Source organism: Gouania willdenowi, chromosome 1 (assembly GCF_900634775.1).
Source record: "Gouania willdenowi chromosome 1, fGouWil2.1, whole genome shotgun sequence".
In the NCBI taxonomy this organism is placed as follows: domain Eukaryota; kingdom Metazoa; phylum Chordata; class Actinopteri; order Blenniiformes; family Gobiesocidae; genus Gouania; species Gouania willdenowi.
In genome coordinates, this window is record NC_041044.1 from 2,099,368 (window position 1) to 2,118,692 (window position 19,325).

At 33.8% G+C, this 19,325-nt stretch overlaps 1 protein-coding gene across 7 annotated transcripts in view; it reads left to right on the forward strand.

Moving 5' to 3' along the window:
- Positions 1 to 19,325, forward strand: part of tenm3 (teneurin transmembrane protein 3) — a 543,864-nt gene that overhangs the window by 187,091 nt on the left and 337,448 nt on the right. The gene's annotated exons all lie outside the window — the stretch shown is intronic.

Consider the following 19,325-nt stretch of genomic DNA (forward strand, 5'->3'; position numbering starts at 1 on the left):
TTGGGGAACGTTACTTTGTGTTTTTTTGTCATTGTTTTTTTTTTTTGTAATTGTATTGTCTTTTCTGTAGTTTTTTTGTAATTTTGTTATGTTTTATGGAGTCATTTTGTGTATTTATGTTGGCTTTTTGTCCCCGTGACCCTGAAAAAAGGAACAAGCGGGTCTGAAAATAGATAGATGTCATTTTGTGTATTTTTGTTGTTGTTTTTTGTAATTTGATTCTATTTTCTGTATTTTTTGTAAATCTTTTGTGTATATCTGTAGTAATGTTGTGTATTTTTTGTAATGTTTTATATTTTTTGAAGTCCTTTTTAAATTAAGAATAATGTTTTTATTATAATTTATGACATAGATTCATTTGTGCAACTGAGAAATACCTTAAAAAAATATAACGCTTTCAACTGTGTTTCTGTTGCATAGATTTGTGACTTGTTTACATACCTGATGGTTTCCATGGTTACGATACTAAACACTATGTGAAGATCAAAGTGGAAAAGCCTCTTATATGTTGCTTATTAAAGAGCTTTATTTTGAATCAGTGATGATTCACAGCGTGTGTGAACACAAATGTGTGAGTGTGTTAACGCGACATGGCTGAGTGAAAAACAGTGGGATGAGTTTTACTGAATGAGTTTCATTCATAAATTCATGGAGATGAATGAGAAACGACACAAACATTAAAACATACTGTGTGTGTGTGTGTGCGTGTGCTCATGTTTGTATGGGTGTGTTTTTTTAGTAAATACCATAAGGACCCTTAAACTAAAATGTAACTCTGTGCGTGTTTGTGCTTTATCCTAGGATAACTTAAAAGATCCAGAAACATGTGTGTGTCAGTGTGTGTGTGCACGTTCATGTGTGTGCTCATGTTTGTGCCGTTGTGTTTTTTGATGATTACCAACTAATATCGAACTGTGTGTGTGTGTGTTTTTTTTAGTAAATATCATAAGAACCCTTAAACTAAAATGTAACTGTGTGTGTGTGTGTGTGTGTGCGTGCGTGCGTGCGTGCGTGCGTGCGTGCGTGCGTGTGTGTGTGTGTGTGTGTGTGTGCATACAAGAAAGTGTGTGAGAATTTGTGTGTGCGTGTGTGTGCACGTCCGTGTGTGCTCGTGTTTGTGCCATTGTGTTTTTTTGACGATTGTGTGTGTGTGTTTGTGTGTGTGTGTGTGCTCATGTTTGGTGACGTTTTATTTATATACATATATATATTTTGCTTCTGCCTGTTTCAGTCTTGTTAAATATATTTTTAAATTGTAATTTATGTTTGAATATTTTGTTAGACTAAAACAAACAAATAAACAATAAACAAAAAGAAAATAATCTCCGCATTTAGATAAAACTCACCTCAGTGTGTTTAGTTTAGGATCAATGTTTATTCTTTTGTTTTTAGAAACCTGTGTGTGCGTGTGTGTGTGTGCGTGCGAGTGCGCGTGTGTGTGTGCGCGTGTGTGTGCGCACGTGTGTGTGTGCTCGCGTGTGTGTGTCTTTAATATTCAGTGTAATCATCGCACTAATAAACTCCAATTAATTGATACATTACCAGTGTTTTGATAAATTATTAACATTTTTACAGTTTTCATTGTTTTGATCAAATTAATAAATGCATTTTTAGTCACATTTATCTCTCATTAACTCACAATTTATTCACGTTTAACTACAAAAGCAAAAGTAAAATAAATTCAAATGTTTGGTGTCGTTCAACTTTTAATAGAAATGTACTTTAATGTGAACAAAAGTGTAAGAATATGAATTTAATTTGGTGCTTTTAATGTAACCGTATTTAATCAGTTTATATATGAAGTTTATGCAGTTTATTAAAATGTGTGTGTGCGATGCACTGTGTGCGCTAAGGATGCTAACTTTAGCTACGTTACTGCACAACATTTACACACGTAGGGTCTCCTGTGTTTTTAGTGTAATTTATTTTTCTGTGTCATTTTGTGTATTTTTTGTGTTTTGTATTTATTATTTTTTTTGTGTATTGTATAGTCATCATGCATGTTTTCAGAGCACCGTAATTTGGGGTATTTTGTTGTAAATATTTTGTATTTTTCTTGTCCTTTGTACGTTTTTCTGTAATCTTGTTTTAAGTAATTTTGTGTATCATTTTTGTCATTCTTTTGCATAATTTAATTGTCCTTTTTCTGTATTTTTTGTAATTTTTTAAATGTTATTTGGTGCATTTTTTGTGTATTTTGTTTTTGGAGTTAATATGTGTCATTTTGTTGTCTTTTTGTATTGTTTTTTTTTATTTTATTTGTTTTATTTTATTGTCCTTTTTTGGTCATTTTTTTTACTGTTTTTTAGGTTTAGGGTTATTTAGTGTATTTTGTCATTCTTTTTTGAATTTTTGTCATCCTTTTTTTGTGTTTTTATTGTCTTTTCTGTATTTCCTGTAATTTGTGTAATTGTCTTTATTTTTTTGCTTTCCTTTGGTATATTTTTCTTAATTTCTTTAATGTTATTTGGTGTTATCTTGTGTATTTTTTCGTAATCTTTTAAATGTTTTTGGTGGGTTTTAATTTTTTGTATTTTCGTCATTCTATTATAATTTTTTATTTTATACGTTAACTTGTATTTTTTGTAATCTTTCATGTTTTTAGGGGGATAAGTATGTGTATTTTTTCTGTAATTCTGTGCGTTGACTTTAGGGGGCGCACAATCACTGCATGTGGCTAGTCTGACTCCGATATGTGACATAGTGAACGAGTCTCCAGTGAGAGCAATAGTTTGTTAGCTACTTGCTACGTTTGATGTTTACTGTCGTTGTAAAACTTATTTGTCGTTGTTACTAAAATGTGCCCCGAGCACCACCCACGTACCACTTTATGGAAGCATCAACAATTCAGCTTTATATCTTTTGTAGATTTGTTTTGATATTTTTTGTCATCTTTTGTGTATGTTTCCATATTTTGTGTTTTTTGGGGGGTTGTGTATTTTTGTCATTCTTTATGTGAATCTGTAATTCACAAAATTCATTTTGTAACTTTTTTATATTTTTGAAGTAATTTTGTGTATTTTTGTGATTGTTTTTTGTTATTTTTTGGTGTCCTTTCTGTGTATTTCTGTAGTAACATTGTGTATTTTTTGCAATGTCATACATTTTCTCAAGTATTTTTGTCGTTCTTTTGTGTATATTGTTTATGGAGTCATTTGGTGTAAAAAATTTAAAATGTTTTTGGGGGTTATTTTAGTTATTGTATAGTATTGTATTTGTAATTTGTTATTTTTATGGAGTCATTTTGTTTATTTCTGTTGTCCTTTTGGACGGACAACATCAGACCGAGGCTGCATCCACTACATGTTAAATATAAACACGTCCTTTTCTTTTTTTTTAGCAGCTTCTGGGGAAACAGAAAATTATCTGCTCTGTTTTTTTTTTTTTTTGGCATTTTTTCTATTTTTAGAGGCACAGAATGTGATAATTTAGAGTTTTAAATTCTATTTTATTTAGAGCTGCTTACATTGTTTTCATCGGTTTATTATTTGGTGCTTCCAAATTTGGATCTCATGTTTGTCCTGAAACATTTGGAAACTATTGTGCATTTATACTTTAGTTTGTCTTTCTCTTCTGAAGGGTAGAAACATGTGCTAGCAACAGTTAGCTACGTGCTTCGTTTGATGTTTACTCTCATTGTAAGACCTCTTCAATGTTACTAAAATGTGCCCCGAGCACCACCCACATACGACTTTAATGGAGACATTAGCAACATTTCAGCTTGATATCTTTCAGCTTTATCTTTTGTTATTTTTGTCATCTTTTGTGTGTTGAGACTTTTTGTGTTTTTTTGGTGTCGTTTTATATTTTTTATGTATTTTGTAGTCGTCATGCGTGTTTTTAGAGCACCATAATTTGGGGTATTTTGTTGTAAATATTTTGTATTTTTCATGACCTTTGTACAATTTTTGTGTAATTTTGTTTTGTGAGTAATTTTGTGTATAATTTTTATTGTCCTTTTGTGTATTTCTTGTAATTTTTTAATGTTATCTTGTGTATTTTGTGTTTTGGAGTCATTTTGTGTACTTCTGTTGTCTTTTTGTATTTTTTTGTAATGTTTTTTGTTTTTTTGGGAGTAAACGTCCTGCGTTAAGTGGTCGACCAAAAGAGAAAGTCTGTGTTTAAATATCGTAATTTGGTGTAATTTGTTGTAAAATTTGGTATTTTCTATGTTTTTTGTATGTTTTTCTGTAATTTTGTTTGTGTGTTAGTTTGTTTTGTTTAGTCATTTTTGTGTTATTTTTGTGTATTTTTGTGTTTGGAGTTATTTTTGTGTACATCTGTTGACTTTTTGTGTATTTTTTGTAATGTTTAATACGTTTTAAGGAGTAAACGTCCCGCGTTTGTGAGGAAATCTGTAGAGAAAATTGTCCGACCAATAGAGTCGGGCTTTGTTGTCGTACTAACTGTAATAATTAGTCAGCTGTGTGTGTGTTTAATTGAGTTTTTTGGATGTTTTGTTGACGTTCTCTGAGGATGGTTTGTGAGATGATGAAATAAAAAGTGCTGACTGTCACAATCTCAGTTTGCTTCTGCCACGCTGAACAAAAAACTGCTGACATCACGTTTTTTTGTTGGTTTTTACTGTCTATATATAAAGCTATCAAACTCAGTCTTTAAGCATCACTGTTTTATTCTTTTTTATTGTATTTGATTGTTATAAAACCATTAAATATTGATGGAATAATTCAATAATATTGATATTGAATATTTATATGAAACTATAGAATAATATAAATGATAATATATATTATAAATCACTGGATGAGATCATTGTGCTGTGTTTAGGAGCAGGATTAGTTTAGACCATGTGTAGATATATCTTTCCCACTGAATTCACTAAATGAATAAAACTTGCCCTTTTCCCCATGTATTGAATGGTTTCAGACATTTTTATAAGAACTCTCATTTTTCTAAAAATCCAACAATTTCTCACTAACAATCACAAAATATTCCCTACAATTTCACCAAAAAAATAAAAAGTAAATCAAGGAGTTTTGAAGTGAAGATTTGTCGTTTACTGTTTGGATATTGTCTGTGCCTCACATTTATAATAAATGTAGAAAATAGTATAAAACAGGCCACATTAATGTTTTTTCTACCGGTCTAAAATCTGTGGCAGACTGGAGATAAAACTGGTCCATATTTGTACATTACCTTAGTGATTGTTCACAGAAAAATAATAAAACTACATTAAAAAAGCATGAAAATTAAAATAACCCAATTTTATATTTCATTACAATATGCATTAATTTATGAACAATGATGTTCTTAGTTTCTAAAAATAATAATAATAGTGTGTGTGTGTGTGTGTGTGTGTGTGTGTGTGTGTGTGTGTGTGTGTGTGTGTGTGTGTGTGTGTGTGTGTGTGTGTGTGTGTGTGTGTGTGGTGTGTGTGTGTAAATAGTTTTCTAGTAAGAAAAATGTATTATTATATTAATTAATAATAATTAATTATATATTGTTGTGATTATTATTATTATTATTATTAGACAGTGAAACATTTTTAATTATTGCATAAAAAATAAAAGTATAATTTCACATTATTATTATTATTAAATAATAGTATCGTTATTTTATTATTTTATCTTGTCTGAATTCATCAAGTACATTTGAATAAAACATGAGTACGACTCATCTTTTTTTTAATAACGTGTAAAATACTTGTAGCATAAAACATACCGACTCATATGTTTAACAACCAATGAAATGAAAGATATTTTGTTTAGAAAACTGTAAATTCTGTACAAACAACACATGATGTTTTTAATATGTGAAAGTAAAGCTGTATTAGATGACGTTGCAGTTTTTAGTACGTAGCTTGAGCCCAGACATGATTTATTTTATTTAATAATATACCTGTAATGACACACTCCAAACATGTACAGTTTGATTAATTAAAGAATCATTAATGATACGTCCCAACCTTAAAGGAAAAAAGGCAAATAAAAGATAGAGAAACATAAAAAAGACCAACGTGAAAAATCACTGAATTATTAAACTCATGTGTCACAAATAATGAATACACATCCATTTAGATCATCTGTGACATGTCGAGATGAAAACAGCTCCTGTTTTTGCTAAATATTGCAGGTATTTGTAACATTATTGCAGCATTACTGATACAATCTGCAAATAAAACCACATATTGTAATATTTTACATTTATTAGAAGTGTAATTTAAAAAAAGAAAGCATTAAACACTAAACACTAGAACTGGACGATATGCTTGTTTATCACCATACATGGATTTATATTGTGACTTAATAGCATTATTGTATATTTTTTTTATTGATTATTGAGATGTTAACATTCTTTTTTTGCCTTTTCTACAGAACAAAAACTTCAGAAACAATATATGAGTCACAGTTCCAACAAACAGTCACTCTGACTTTGATTTACAGTGCACTTTCACGTGCACTATGTGCAGTTTAACCTATGACCCCATTATGCAGGCATGGGAAATAATTTTTTAATTTCATTCTGTAGAAAAATGTCAAATTTGACTATTGTCACAAAAAATTGCAATACATTGTAAATCATTAACTCATTCAGTGCCATTGACGTAATATTACGTCAATTACGTTTTTTCACAGAGATTACTAGAAAACACCCTGGTGGAGGTCCCTCATCAATATCTAAGCTGTAGTGTGATGTAATGACCACCTGTGCCCTGAAGGTAGCAGCAGCACACCTTTAGATGATAGATTAGCCACTGATGCTACCATTAGCTAAGGAGGAAGAAGCAGGAACGAGGGAGATTATGGTGCTATGAAGTGATATTGTGACGTATCCAGCAGCTCACTCCACATACTAACACAGAACATGTGTGGACCTGAGTGGATTATTGATTATGTTGTGATTGTGAGATAAAACCATCAACTAACCGGGTTAAACGGGTCATCTCTGTGTGTCGGGAGGAAGAGGAAGTGGCGTCTGTGTGATTGACGGGGGAGGGAGGAGATACAAAATACAGTAAGCAAAACATTCATCTGTGAGTCAGATAGCAAAATAATAATAATAATAATTTTGCCATCAAAAGCCTTGTCTCAGTGTTGTTGTTATTTTTAAAGAAGGAAACCAATGTTCAGATGTTATAGTTTTCAATAAAGCAACAAAAAAAAAAAATGCTTCAAAGTCATTGTGACAGATTTTTTTTTTTAGAAAAAATCTGTTTTTCTCAGCTTTTTGCTCTGAAACTGGTGATTTGTGTAAAACTTACTCTATTCAACAGCTGATTACGGAAGAACTAAACAAGCTACAAACATTTAGACTTTAATTTTTCAGAATCTGGTTTCAGATTTCAGATTATCATAGTAAAAATCAGTCAAAATGCTCTAACACGGCTGTCTGGTACTGAATGAGTTTAAAGTTAAAAGTCATTGTGTTTTTTAATTAATGATTTTATTTACACGTAATTTTATTCAATTGTGTATTTTGTAATTGATCATTTATTGTTTTGATCAGGGATGTCAAACATATTTAGTTCAAGGGCCAAATACGGACCAGTTTGATCAGAAGTGAGCAGGAAAACGAGCAATCAACATTATTCTGAACTATAAATATATGTACAGTAATGGAAGTTACAGACAATAACCAATCCTTCATTTTCCTCGAGTTTGTGACCAATTTTTATTACATTTAGAATTTTTTTTAATAATTTTATTAAAATTGCAGGATTTTGGAATTAGATTAAAAAAAATAATAATTCAACAATTTGAGAATAAAAATGACTCATCATGTGATAAAAGTGTGGGAAAACTGTTTAATTAAGTCTACAACTGAATTAGTTTCTATTTTTACACAATGATTCATGTTTTCTGTCATTTCCATTTTATCCTGCGGGCCAATTTGGATGTGTGTGTGTGTGTATGTGTGTGTGTGTGTGTGTGTGTGTGTGTGTGTGTGTGTGTGTGTGTGTGTGTGTGTGTGTGTGTGTGCGTGTGTGTGTGTGCGTGCGTGCGTGCGTCATTCTTTTATTTTTGTGTGTTTTGGTTTTTGTTTTGTTGTTGTTTTGTATCTCATGTATTTTTGGAGTTCCTTTTTTTTCATATCTTGTGCGTTGAACGTTTACGTCTGCTGTCATCCAGGCCTGTGCAACCTGGCCTAGGGTGTGTGTGTGTGTGTGTGTTTGTGTGTGTGCATATGTGTGCGTGTGTTTACGTTAATGTAACCAGCTAATCAAACCAAACAATATAATCTGTGTTTATGAATGTGTAAAAATATAACTCCCACCCTGCACTACCAGCGTTTTTGGGTGACTGGTTTGCACACACACACACACACACACACACACACGTGTGTGTGTGTTGCTGGATGGTTGATTTCATTAAAGGCGGCTCGTTGGTGCTCAACCAGGCTTTAGCTGTACGCACTACCGCTGTGTGTGTGTGTGTGTGTGTGTGTGTGTGTGTGTGTGTGTGTGTGGTACTAGTAGCTCAGATTCACAGAGTAAGTCCCTCACATCCAGCGTTCTCTCGTGCTCGTCGACCTATAATATTATTATTATTATTGTTATTATTACATCACGTTGGATGTGACTGTAGATGTGTTTTAATAAAAAATAAAATTACAATAATGTGTTTTTATTGAATAAAATCAAACAATTTCTCCGAGGCTGAACATTTTCAGACACAGTTTCAGGCAGATATTAATGTGGGATTATGGAGAATGGAGCTGGTTTTACAGTCAACGTCTTTACATGGAGCAGCGGGTACTGTAGTGTTTAGTATGCACTGTATATATATATAATTCAATAAAAACATATTATTGTAATTTTATTTTTTATCAGTCACATCCAACTGTAGATGGATATATATATATATATATATATATATATATATATATATATATATATATATATATATATATACAGTATATATATAGTCATACAGTACATTGTGATCCATTTCTACTACTTCTGTCTGTAGTGTGTGTGTGTGTGTGTTTCCAACCTCAGGAGACAAAGTTAATGTCCAAAAGTGTGTGTGTGTATGCGTGTGTGTGTGTGTATGCGTGTGTGTGTGTGTATGCGTGTGTGTGTGTGTATGCGTGTGTGTGTGCATGCGTGTGTGTGTGTGTATGCGTGTGTGTGTGTATGCGTGTGTGTGCGTGTGTGTGCATGCGTGCGTGTGTGATATTAGTGCTGTTTATTGAAGGTGTTACTGTTTGTGGTTTGGTGAGGACACAGAGGAGATCTGTACTCTCCAGTAAAGCTGTAGTCAACCAAGGAAATGGTTGGTGGAACAAGACTATGGCACACGTAGTGATTAGTCGACCAAAAAAAAAAAAACGTAGAATGAATGATCAGGTGCAGAGGAGGACGAGAAGAAAGAAAAAGAGAGATAAATACTTTGTTTTGGCGTTTTTCTGGTGCTAATAATGATAATAATAATAATAATAATAATAATAATAATAATAATAATAATAATAATAATGCATTTTATTTGTAATGCACATTTAATACATTTGATACCAAGTCTCAAAGTGCTACAGGATAAAATAATAAAATAAAATAAATAAATAAATAAAACACAACATGTATTAAAAGACAGGACTAAAAGAGGCATTAACTGTTAAAATAAGTTTCTGTGAAAAGGTGATATTTAAGTTTTTTCTAAAAAATGTGCACCGTTTGTGTTGCTGATTTGCTTTTTAAGCTTTGACTAGAACCAGACAAAGCAAAAGTGATAAACCTACAGGTCTGACAGACATTAAGTATTTATCTCAGAGCCTGACCTGAAACCAACAATTAAAACCTTTTTTTTACTCATACAAATGACATATTTACATTTGTTTTAGTGGTAAACCTGCTTTTATTCATAAACTGTTAATGTCAACATCAGATCAGTGCACGGGGAAACAATCACATGCATGTCAAACACAGGCGCACAGTGTGTCCACTGCACCAGAGACAGCAGTAGATCTATTTACATAATCTACGTATCAAATATAAGAATAATCCATGTTCTTGTGCAGAAAAAGGATTGATTTAATAGTGGATGCTTGTGCTTCAAGCCTGTCTTCATTTGTTCCCTCTCTGATCTGAGGACAGTACACTGACTGCTGAAGCACAACACTTTATTTTAAAATTTTTCTCTTTTTTTTCACAGCACACACACACACAGACAGCTGTTGCTGGACATAGAATCATGTTTAGACATTAAATACATTATATTGATATTTAATCCTGATCATATATCAATGCATTGCATTTTCTTTTTAAACGGTATTGAATCTGATACCATTCCTGGTCGACCAATGAAAATCTTGGTCGACCACGACGGCATTGACCAATTAGTCGACGAAACGACCAACGTTGGCAGCCATAGTGTCCAGGGCCGGAGGCTGCTTCTCCTCAGGGCTTCACTCTCGTATACCTTACGCTCGTTAAAGATGGTACAGCGTAGAAAGAACTTTATTGACTGGCTGCACTATATTACATAAGACTCGCTACCTGTTCCGGATGCCGTGGCAGACGCCATTCATGGGCACGCACACACATCTCTCCTCTGTGGGCTCACTCTCACAACAATTAATCACATCGATATTAAGGTTTTCATGACTATGATAATGTAACCTCAGATATCGGAGGTTTTTTCTTATCTCCATCATTTGAGTGATATATATGTTCACCAATCAGAATTGCCGAGGACCGCCTTCCTGGGCTGCTGGCCAATCAGAGATGGTTACAGGACACATGGCTGAGTGCGCTAACAACTCCACTAGGGTCTATAAAATCCTATAAAATCCTATAAAATCCATGTTAATGGAATCACGGAATCGAACAATGAAAACGGAATCTACTGTTGAACGTGGAAATGGATAGAATGGGGTTTAAACGCCGTCACCGTGAGGAAAAGGACGTGTTTTTATGCATAAATGTTGTTCCCACTCTCATCCTGGCTGTTTCATACATCACCTAAACATTGTCTAACCTGGTAAAAAACTACACAAATCATCCCTGACTCAGACATCAGAGCCACCAGTGCCTGTTTAACTTTACTGTGTCTGTAAAAGCTCCGTTTATTTCTCGTGTAGCGCTGCATCACTCCATGAAAACATGAGTCAGCATTAATCATCTTCACCTGCTCAGAGCGTTTAAACATCTCATCAGAGCTACAGAAGATCTGTGGATAAAGTTGTTCTGTTGTTGTGGACGAGATCATCAATACCAGGGATTGTAGAGTCTGAAACATCATAGATTATTAATAACTACTGATACTGTACAACATTCTGACCCCTAGTGGTGAAATAACACTTCTTACACGTGATGTGTTGCACGTTTATTCTTGTTTAATCTTTTTGGTCTGGAATGATGTCATCAGGATCATTTAAAAAACTTAATCAATAAACCTGATCAGATTTAGTAAACCATTGATCCCTGAGGGGAAATATGGTGACATTAATGCTGTTCTCATACATTTTTTAATTGTATCTTACTCATTATTTTAAATTCCATTTTTGTTTAACTACAGTTTTCTTATTTATTAGTATTTATTTTGTTTCCTCACAGTACAACTTATATCTTCCTTTTAATTGTATCTTACTTTATTTTTAACACTCATTTTTGTTTAATTATGGTTTTTTTTTATTTGAGTATTTTGTTTCCTCACAAGAAATAATATTTTCTGAAAAAATTGATTAATATTAATAAAAAAAACTGCATTTTAGAAAATGTATGTGGAAAACAGAATTTGGTAAAAAAAAAAAAAATAATAATAATAATAATATGAAGCATATGTGTTTAAATGTATAAAATATTTTTTTAAATTGTAAATCAAACCGAAATTGCAATATCCGTCAGAAAAATTGCAATTAGGTTTTTTGTCAAAATTGTGCAGCCCTACTCTCACAGGCACGCATGCTTATCAGCCGTATACATGGTGTGGCGTGTGAGTGTGTGAACAGGTTGAAATGCGTGTGTCCCACACCCAATGTGTGCAACTTGAGAGCTTTGGTAGTAGGTGTGTGTGAGGCTCAGATGCCCCTCCCCCCTCTCATGTCAGGTCTAACCGGTGTCACGGTCTGAGATCGGTTATGAGCGTGCGCACTACCGGAAAATGAATTTATGCTACTTCCGCCGTGCTGAGATAAAAAATGTAATTTCAAAGCTAATGTTATTTAACGAGTGCTGAAATGTTCAATATACGAGGCAGGAGAGGTTCTAACGCCACAAAGAAATGATAGACAAGTTAATCTTCTTCATAGTGAAGGGCACGACATCACCAGACACTGACAAGAAGGAGCTCAGGAACATGATTATAATAAAACTCCATACAAAAATAAACAATTTATTTTCAAAAAAAACATGATTATAATGTACACTGCAGTAAAAAACAGTTAACCTAATGTAACTTTATTTTTTAAAGTCAGTATAACCAGTACGGGTACATCTCAGTACGTAGCAGTCACGTACTGAGATTTTAAGAGGAACTCAGTACGATGTGAACTCAGACCGTGACACCGTGTTGACTGATTTCAAAATAAAATGAAAATAAACAAAATAATGGATGCACACCCTCGGGCCGTGTGCAAACTGTTAAAAAGGTTTCAGGTCGATCAGACACTGCGTCAGGGAGCTATGTGCTACACACACACACACACACACACACACACACTACTTGTATTTATAGGTAGATGTAAAATCTGTTCTAGTTTGATTTTTTAAATAAACTGGATTAATGTCATGATGACATTGGTTTTAGTTCAGACTGACATGATTTATGCATTAAATTTGCAGAGCTGCCCTTTTTGTACTTTAAATAGGAAAAATTGGTATTAATGATGTAATTGTTTGTTTTATTTTTTATATATACTAGTACAGTGCCCGTCTGAAGTATTTATTCATGTAGTGGGAGGAGCTTAAGTAGACTTGTCAGTTATGTCCAAATGAGTATGTGTTTGAAGGTTGGATGTACATAGAGGTGTACATACTGTACTCTGTAGTGTTATAAAGGGTTTATTTGTGGGTGTAAAATAGTGTGTGTGTGATTTATCTGTTACTTATGTGTATTTTTGTGTCTTTCTGTTGTCTTTTTGTGTTTTTTTTTTTTGTGTAATTATTGTTTTTTGTTGCGAATGTAACGTGTGATTCTGGAGTCATTTTGTGTATTTTTGTATCTTTTTTGGTGTAGTTTTGCACATTTCTGTTGTCATTTTGTGTATAAATATTTAGTTTTGTGTATTTTGAGTCATTTTCATATTTTTGTTGTTGTTTGGTGTATTTTTCTGTAATATATGTTTTTTGGAGTCATTTTGTGTTTTTGTGCATTTCTGTTGTTGTTTTGTGTACTTTTTGTATAATTATTGTTTAGTTTTTACTCATTTAGTATATTTTTATTTTTATTATAAATACTGTGTGTGTTTGTGTGTGTCTACCTCCATCTCTTCCATGAGTTACAGTATCTCTCACACACGCACACGTTCGTCAGCTGGGCACATGCACATAATCCGTCACAGGTTGTTGAGAGATTAAAAAGAGAGACCCGGAAGTTGCACGAAAAATAAACGTTTTACAACACTCTGTGTGCGTTCAGCAAGTGTGCACTCTCACGCACATCAGCCGTGTGTGTGTGTGTGTGTGTGTGTGTGTGTGTGTGTGTGTGTGTGTGTGTGTGTGTGTGTGTGTGTGTGTGTGTGTGTGTGTTTCAGTACAGCCGCCGCCCCGGTGGAAGTGGAGTACTTGACCCTCGATTTAAAGGAAGTTTGATCACGGGAATAATTTTGAATAACCGTGAAATATTAACTTAAATAACTTTTAGCAATACAAAAACCTTTTTAAACCCAAACAAACTGCGACACAGTGACGTCATATGACCCGGATCCAGAAGTAGCGCGCTCAATATCGCACTCATTACCGAGAGGGAGCCATAATCTTAAAATTCAAATGAACGGTTTACAACACCAAATTACTCCAAAATAGCGGCTTCACACACTTGTGGTCTATGGAAGCTGTTGACAAAGTTTCAGGTTGAACTCATACCTCGTTGGGGAGATATTCGCTCCACGCACACACACGCACACACACACACACACACACACACACACACACACACACACACACACACACACACACACACACACACACACACACACACACACACACACACACACACACACGCATGCAGACTCTTTTTTGCTTTATAGATATAGAGTTGAAGAGGTCAAATAAAACATCATGAAAGCATGGTTATTTTTTTATAAATGCAATGTTTTCCTTTAGGGGATTAAACTCATAGTTTAAAGAATCAGTATCACAGCGTAGGAGATTAAAATCACAGCGTAGGGGATTAAAATCACAGTTTAGGGGATTAAAATCACAGCGTAGGGGATTAAAATCACAGTTTAGGGGATTAAAATCACAGCGTAGGGGATTAAAATCACAGCGTAGGGGATTAAAATCACAGCGTAGGAGATTAAAATCACAGCGTAGGGGATTAAAATCACAGCGTAGGAGATTAAAATCACAGCGTAGGGGATTAAAATCACAGTTTAGGGGATTAAAATCACAGTGTAGGGGATTAAACCATGTTAAAAAATGTGTAATCTGGTTGTTTTTGTTCTGTAGCTGATAACTGAATGTTCAGCCTGAACCCCAAACCCTAAAAAGAAGATATTTTCATGATAATACATGAGCAGCCTGTTCTGAATGGCTGGGCTGAGGAGAGTTTCTATAAATTGGGTGGAAAGGAAAAAGCGTTAACACTTCCAGTCGGTTCCAGATGGCGAGGCGCGAAGGTCAATTATAGCCTTAGAACGTCAGTGGGCTGATGACGGCGCTGTTGGGGGCAGTGAAGTTTAGCGCCCCCCAGGGAGCACAGGGTGACAGCACAGGGTGACACGGAGCTTTGCTCTGACATGTGTGAGTTCACTGCTTCAGTTTTGATGTTTTTACTGTTAACTGACAACGCCGTGCACGCTCTCTGTGCTTTTACTGTGAAAGGGTTTCCTCTGGGATTTTATAGAGACTGGGTAGAAGGAAATATCTTTATTAAAATCATCATCATCATCTGACCCCTTACTGTGTTATTTAGGGGTTTTTAATATCTCTAAAGTAATATACAGTAATTTCATCTAATACAGATGTTGGCAACTGGAGGCCCTGTGCCCACATGTGGCCCTCTCTCTAATTTTGTGTGGCCCCCAAAGTAAACACAAAAACTGGCTTAAAAAACATCCAAAAGTGACATAAAAATACATTAGACACTATGGGGTGTATAGATACACTCAACAAACCATTTGGTTTGAATCCCGATTTAAAAAACCAAAACAAACTCAAATCAAAGATTGTGATGTAATGATGCACTTTGACTCATTTCAATTTAAATACATAGAGATCTTATTTTTGAGAAAAAAACAGATTCATCAAATTACAGATTATTGTTCTTATATGTAAATTTAAACAAATGTATTTTATTCTATAACTCAACCAAAATAAACTGCACATTTCTTAATTCATCACCATGCAATAATATGCATCTTGTGTATATACAGTATATATATATATATATATATATATATATATATATATATATATATATATATATATATATATATATATACAGTATATATATATATATACAGTATATATACATATATACATATGAATTAAAAATGTAAGAAAAGTTTGCTTATGTACCTGGCTTGGAAATTACATATTTTTCTTAAGGGGTGTGTGTGTGTGACCGTGACATATTAACAAGCGGCCCTAAAACAGTGCATTTTGAACGTCTGACAGGCCACACCCACTAACGTTTTTGTCCAGTCTCGTCGTGAATCATCACATTTTAGTCCTAAAAGAGCCACATTTAGCTCGTCACAAACTGTATTTCCATTACTCTTGGAAATGCACAAAATCTAAATATTTTAATAAAAACTATGGAAACACCTGGATTATGAAAAAATCACTCAAATATCAATAAAAGGTTTTAATGCTTTCATGAGGAGGTTTTTCAGACGTTTCAATACTGAAATGTGTCGCAAGAGCGCAATGGAAACCCTTATGGACGTGGGTGTGACGCACCTGGTCACATGACCACTTGTACGTGTGCACAGAAGAGATATTTCTTAGCGTTAGACTTAATAATTATTAGTGCCACATTAGACGTGAAACAACAAAGGAATACTTAGTGTTCTAAGGAGGTTCTCAGCGTCCATTTTCCTGCGTCAAAATCTCATTGGAAGATATTTCACGGGAGTTGCCAGGCTCCTCCCCAAAACAGCCTTCAATGGAAACACGTTCAAAGCACTATTTTACTTTGTCGATATTTAGAAATATCGATTTTATTTTGCAAAAATCTGTAATGGAAACACAGCTACTGTCTCGTTACCATGATGAAAAAAAAGGGGCGTCAACCAAATAATGTCTTCATTGTCATCGTTGACAAAAACAACCTGAGAGTTAATAAATCATAAATTTTCTTCTCGAATCATTGTTTTTTAACGTAAAAGTTGTGATTGTTGTGATGTGTTTTTAATTTGAGATTTTACCTCCTTTTACATTTATTACATTAAAATAAAACAGCAGAAAACACATTTTATTCTCTCCTCCTGTGTGTGTGTGTGTGTGTGTGTGTGTGTGTGTGTGTGTGTGTGTGTGTGTGTGTGCGTGCGTGCGTGCGTGCGTGCGTGCGTGCGTGCGTGCGTGCGTGCGCGCGTGCGTGCGTGTGTGTGTTAAATCTACTGGTGTATTGTGTCACACAGGGCTCTGTGCTGCCCTCAGGGCCAACCTCCATCCCTGCAGGATGCACTTAAGCTGTGACTGCTTTACACACTCACACTTCAAAGTTCACACACACACTTTCTCTTGTTTGGTTTGGTTCCAGCTGCAGCAGCGCACACACACACACACTCCACCACGCTGCGCTGCAACACCACCACTACCACTAACACACAAACACATTAACACACACGCTGACAAATACCTGGTAATACCCAAAATCACACCCGGATTTACAGAACATTTACTAATTTCATTAAATGGTACTTAAAAATTGTTCTTTTATTTTTTTCAGTTATGATTAACATCAGAAACAGAGCGTTTTTATTATTAGTGCTTAATATTTCTGTGAACAATGACCAATCTGAGCAATAATACAGGAAACAACAAAGCATTTTGTATATTTTGATGTCATTTTTTTGTGTTTTTATTGTCAGATTGTGTTCTTTGAGTCCTTTTTGTGTATTTTTGTTTTTCTTTTGTATATATTTTTGTTATGTTGTATATTTTTGGAGTCATATTGTGTATTTTTGTTATCATTTCGCATTTTTATAGTTGTTTTGCACATGTTTCTGTTATTTTCCAGTTTTCTTTTGTGTTTTTGCAGTTATTGTCTGTACTTTGTTGTCATTTTGTGTGTTTTTGTTGTCAGATTGAGTTTTTGACTCATTTTTGTGTATTCTTGTTGTTGTTTTGTATATTTTTCAGCTGTTTTTGCACATTTTTGTCATCATCTTGTATGTTTTTGGAGTAATTGTGCATATATTCTTAATAATTTATTTATTTTTGGGGCTGCACAAAATTAGACCGAAGGCCCAAGTAATAGTTTAATGTTGGAGGTTTTATCCTGTGTAGAAATTTCTGAGACTTTTGCGAATTACAAACTTTATATATACAGTACAAGGTGTGAATTTAAGAAAAATGTACTCATTAATTACAAATCTGGCTGTTATTAATCGTGATTAATCACATCTTGTGAATTTGTTAAAAAACACACACATTCATCATGTTATTACACATAAATTGTGTTTATTTTGAAATAGTTAGACTTATTGAGGTGAAATGTGCAATAATTGCATTTGTTTTCATAAAGAAAATCACTGAAAAATATTGAGTGTAAACAGTTTAAATGTTAAAGTTTTGGGCTTTGTCAAAGTTCAGTCTGTGGTTACTAAAATATTACTTATTAAAAAAAAGAAAAGAAGGCAAGATAGTCCATAAAAACAAGGAGCACAAAGAAAAGTGTGAATATGAGAGAAATGCAGAATAAATGTATGTTGCTCTGTTACATTCAGTTGCTCAGGCAGAGCCGTCTGCACGTTAATGCTGCTTCTTGTTTCTCGATTAGGCTTTGTTTTAATCTGGATTTTTCTGTGTTTACCTATTGGTTATTACGGTACCTTTTATTATTTTCTACTTTGTTTTCTTGAGTTTGGTTTATACATTGTAAACTTAGACCTACTTTTTTAATTAAATGGCCTTAATTTGAAACGTACGACCTCACACTGTCCTCACAGTGGCTGAATAATGTCTATGTGCTACTTCATAAGACCAACGTATTTGTTATTAGACACAGTTTTGGGATTTACCTAAAGGCCTGTTTAATTCACAAGAAAATAGAACATTGTTTCAGTCTTTTGAGCTGGAAATGTACTTATTCTGAAGAGCATTTGCCTCTGAGCGTTTTGGGTGAAGAAGATGAAAATATTGAATATTTAATGTCATTAGGTGAGATTGTGAAGAAGGAGAAAAGTTCCTTGCAACGTAAGTTGAAAAACGTCTAATCCCAGCACAGCAGGAATGCATTTATATATTTGTTCTTGTGTAGAAAAGGTTTAATTTCCTGTGAGTGGGATTTTTAAAGTGTGCAAAGCAATGGAAAAGAAAGAGTTTGACTGAATAAATACACTTTTCTTAACTTTGTTTATCAGTAAAGCTGCTCCATCTGCTCTGTAGTCAAAACGTATACATCTAAATATAGTTAAATTAGGATGAATGATTACAAACCGCGTTCTAATAAATACTAACAAGATCAATCACCCAATACAAAGTTAACATCTGTCATATCTAATAGAATAATATGATTATTGTTGTTATTTAGTCTGATTAACTGCTTGTATTTCTGTCACACAATAAGTCTGTTATGACTTTTTTTCTGCAGCATTTTGAGACTTTAAATCATTTTAATATTCACACTCTGGGATGAAAACAGATACAGACACGTTTAAATCCCCTAATTCTGTTTCTGAGTTTAAACGTGTGTGTTTCATCGTCTTTCTCTAACAGAATATACCAAACATTGTTCATACGGTTAACGCAGTCAGTTATTGTCATTTTTTAAACATTTATTCAGAGCAGAAATGCACTGGGATGACTGTATTGTAAAAAAAATCATAAATAAACTTTGTTCAAAAAAAAAAAAAAAAGAAATGCACGGAAACAAGTACGTGCTGAGATTTGACATCCAGCCGTTAGCTACACATGCTAAAGCTAACGTTAGCTACACATGCTAAAGCTAACGTTAGCTACATATGCTAAAGCTAACGTTAGCCCACCTGTTTTACACTGAAAAATATGGTGGGAATTGTGTGATAGTGTTTTAAAA